Source organism: Delphinapterus leucas, chromosome 2 (assembly GCF_059928025.1).
Source record: "Delphinapterus leucas isolate spDelLeu-1000000601 "Yukka" chromosome 2, BTC_Dleu_Yukka2, whole genome shotgun sequence".
Classification (NCBI taxonomy): domain Eukaryota; kingdom Metazoa; phylum Chordata; class Mammalia; order Artiodactyla; family Monodontidae; genus Delphinapterus; species Delphinapterus leucas.
The window spans coordinates 23003112-23007811 of NC_143130.1; positions in this window are offsets into that span (position 1 = coordinate 23003112).

Consider the following 4700-nt stretch of genomic DNA (forward strand, 5'->3'; position numbering starts at 1 on the left):
TTTGTATGTATATCACTATAGAACAAAAAGTCCCCATTGCTAAAGCTGGTGATAGCTCACAGTGGCTCTTGCCAGAAAGTGGAGAAGACATTCCATTTGGCCACATTTGACCATGCAAGAGGGAAAAAAAAGCCAAAACAAAACTAGAACACTTGACTGTGCCATAGCAGATCCAGATTCTGGCACTGATTCTTCTAATTTGCTCTGTGATACACATGACTTACCTCTGGAACTCAGGTTCATCATGTGTAAAAGTAGGGCCTTGAATGAAACGGTCTTTAAATTCAATTCTAGCTTCAAAACATTCCCTGATTCTTTATACATAAAATGGAATTTTTAAAAATTAAGTGAACCTGGTAGCTTTTTGCTTCTAGAGGCAGAAAGCTTGGCAGAGAACTTACTGGAAGAATAATCCAAGTTGCCTCTCTTGGAATGCAAACACGAGGGAAGTGGATGCCCATTATTCAGGAGAAAGTGTGTAATAGAACATTTTATTACACTAGGCAATGTTGCCCAAGCAGAGTAGGAGGAGAGAAAAGTTGGGATTGCGTCAATTTGCACAGAGGTTTCTGGAAAGGAAAGAATAACAACCCACAGGCTTCAATCCCGCAGATTTTGAAATCAGCCCAAGCTGGTTGAGTAGAGTTTAAGGATACCCTCTCCTAAGTTCCCCCGATGGAAATGGACACCAAAGTCCCTGGAGGGAGGGGGAGTCTGGGCTGCTGATCTGGGCTCAACATGCGTAAGTCTGTGGGGAGCTGGCTCCCTCAGACTGTCTTGACAGTGGTGGAGAGGAAGCCTCTCTGGACCTCTTCCTCCTGACTCCTTGCTGTGCTCTCGTCCACAGTCACCACCAGGAGAGGGTGAACTGCAAGAGGGCTTTCTGTACTACTGGGAGGAACGGAGACTGTGGAAGCATCACCTCAGCCACTGTAAAGCATCTCCCTGAGGGAGCTGGGTGAGTCTCAGAGTTGCATTCAAAAAATGGTCCCAGAGGACCACCCAGAACTTTCAGTTCTCTCCTCCACCAGACATTTGAAAGTGCACCAGTCTTTTTGAACCCAGTTGGGGTTTTAGAAGAGGTTGAGATAATGAACTTCCTGTTGGTAAGCTCAAGTGGCATTTCAAAAAGTTAATTGGAAAAAAAAAATTTAATGTGAAGAATTTGTAACCAAAGTTGGTGAACGAAGTCAATTGGTTTCATTTTTTATTAGCTTTTTTAGAAATACAAAGCAATATATTTTCAGTGCATAAAACTTAGAGACCCTAGATAAATATTGAATAAAAAGAAAAATCAACAGTAATATCTCCATTCAGAAATAATGTCTACTAGTTATAGAAAACAAATTTGTGGTTACTAAAGGGGAGAGGGACAAATTAGGGGTAAGGGATTAACAGATATAAACTACTATATATACAATAGATAAGCAAAAAGGATTTACTGTATAGCACAGGGAATTATACCTAATACCTTGTAATAACCTATAATGGGATATAATCTGTAAAGATATTGAATCACTATGCTGTATGCCTGAAACTAACACAACATTGTAAAGCAACTATACTTCAATTTTACAAAAAGTCAGAGCTTAAATCTCCCATCAACAAGAAATAATGACTGCTAAACTTTTGAGTCAGCCATGCTAGACACAGCTATATCTTTTATAAAAATGGAATCAAATAGCTTTGTTTCCTTAGCAAAATATTGTAAACATTTTACCATGTACTTAACAATTCTGTGATATGACTTTAATGGGTATATGATTGGGTGAGCACTTTTTATTGTTGAAATTCAAATGATTTCCAGTTTTTAAAATAATTCTAAAGTGAATATCCTTAAGCATGCCTCTTTATCGATATCTCTGATTATAAATAGATAGGTGATAGATCTCTGAAATATCTCATATTTCATTAATATGGAACTGTTGGATTAACACATAATATTTTATAACTTTTGACACAAAAATGTAGTCAATATTTTCTCTCTACTAATACGAGGCCCTGTGGCATAATGAATTTGCATTTTGAACCTACTCAGAGGGGCACTAGAAAAGTACAACAGCAATTGAAAAAAGAATATGGTCCCTTTGAAAGAAACCAGGTTGTGAAGCTTACAAGGAAAGCAGAGAGTATTTGAAGAGTTTATATATGAACCACAAATAATATCGAGGAGCCATCAGCATGAAAGAAGAAAATTTTTATAGGAAATAAGCATGGAGGTAAAAGAAGAGGTGATCATGTAGAAAATAGAAATATTCACACCTTAGTAGAAAACGTCAAATAATGGAGATTTACATTGCTTACGTCTAATCTAAGAATGTAATATTTCTCTTTCTGCTTCTTCTCACAGAAGAAAAAGCATGAAAACAATTAAATTTAAGGAGTTAGAATGAAGGTCAATGTCATCATTTTGAAAAAACCTCAGACATCAAGCCTGGAAAGAGATTGCTGGTGATTGGTATGAAGAGAAATTATTGGCATGTGAGAAAAGCTTTGGGGGAGAGTTTCTGATGCCACGGTTCTCTGAAGCAGCAAGGCCCTGTATGGCCTTATCCATTTCCCAGTATGATGTGATACCAGATAACACGTGGTGTAATTTTTCTCAAATTACAGAGAAAAGCTGGACTCTATTAAGAATTAGTGGGCAAGTATAAAGTAGCAAGTAAACAATGTATCAATAATTGTATAATACCTCTGTCTACAATACCTCTGTCTCTTTTCACGGTAAATTCCTTTTCTTCCTTTTTTTCTTGGTGTACTTCCCAAAGTGGCTTTTCTATCCCTTTTACCTTGAGACTCTTTTCCTCTTGTCACCTGGAAAAAGTGACACATAGTATCTTTATTGTGTCTCCCAGGAGACCTATAGGGTCCTCAGACATATAGAGTCTCCCATGGCCTCACCTAATTTCCCAGAGTTCCTGAGTGGTATGCAAATTAGCACCCCAGCATGAAACTAATTATAACCCTTACCATATTTTGTTTTATGTCTTATTTCTCCCTCTCTCCAAACCAAATTATAAGTTACTTGAGGACAAGGCTATTTTCTTCTTCATAGCATCTATGTCCCTATGGGTTCTAAGTAAATGTTTGTTACTTGACTTTCAAGACTGAGGCAAAAAAATATCCAATATGTCAGCTTTTCACTATAAGGAATTTATAGATCTTTTGATATTACTTGCAGGTACTACCATATTTATTTCAACTGTTTATTTCAAAACATAAATAGTATTTTTTGTGTGTGGTAAACATCCTTAAATGTTAATGAAATCAGGAGGTAAATAATGGCTGTAGGCTTTTCATCAGACACATTTTTCTCTTGAATAATATATATTTTGCTGAAGCTGTGGAAACAGAACTATGGGGACTCCTATGAGGCCAGGCTGAGATTCTTGGTTTTACACAGTGTTAGCAGACAGTGTCATCTACTTCCTGATACAGCATATGCAGTATCATACTGCCTTGTATCTAGAGAAATTGTTATTTGATTGCCAGGAATAGGTGTAATTTAAGGTACTTCTTATTCATAGGGGAAGGCTGGTAAGTTCTCTTAGAACTCTGCCTTCTCAAGTGGCATGTCTTATTTCAACACTAATTTAATAACAAGCTATCCCCATTAATCACCTCTTTAGTTCTTGTAAAGTATCTTTCTTTTTCTAGATTTGGCCAACGATTACATTAAATTTGCTACAAAGACAATCTACTCAGTGTACAACTGAAGACTAGAGAAGGAAAGAAGCCAATGCTTTTCTAGAAAAATTTATCACAAGAAAGATCAGCTCAGGGGTTTGACGTTAGGAATGTGCTGTGTTCTCTAGTGGGAAGGTTGCAATCATCAGTGAGGTCATGCATTTATTTAGAACTGCATACTTACCAAACGGTTTTCACATAGAGGATTTCATTCCATTAATTTGTGGAAAGGCCAAATGGAATCCAAATAGTCCTCCGGCTATGTGCATCTCACGTTCTTTATGTTCTGCATACGCACAAGACAGCTTTCCTGAGCCCCGCCTGCCGAAAAAGGGAAGTGAGCTGGCAGGTAAGAAACACAAAATTGACTTCATGCCAGTTTCTCCTTAAAGATATCATTCCCCTCAAGTCATTACATAAAATACCCCAAATAGGCCAGGCAACCCAATTATTCCCTTGGAATAAAGAGATCAATTATTGATTAATAAATGTATCTTTTCTCTTGACTACAAGGTGTTTGAATTAGAGACTCTATGGAATGATTCCGCTTGGACACTCAACTCCACCAAAGGGCTCAACATTTATATTTTAAACAATTTTTATTAGGTTGTGTTTATGTAATTGTAGACACAGTACTTCACAAAGACTATTCCAGTCTTCAAGGAGCTTAGCTGCCATGGTTCTCAGAATAAATCTCTGTATTTCTTCACATCTAATCATATATTTTAAAAAGATATGAAATTATTTATGTGTGTTTAACCTGTTAAATTCCAAGACTTTGGGAGGAGAAGTTTCCTGAATGACAAGATCTTTTTCAGACAGTACTTAATTGCACTCCATGTTGAATGGAAAGTACCATCGAGAGAAATGCCACCAAGAATGTTCAGGCCAATTATTTATGCTATGAAGGAACACTATTTGGCATACTGCATATTTACAGAGAGTTCTTCACTGGTGATGTAAAGGTGGGATTGCAAAATCGGCCCCCAGATGCTGGGCTCAGGCTTCAGGTC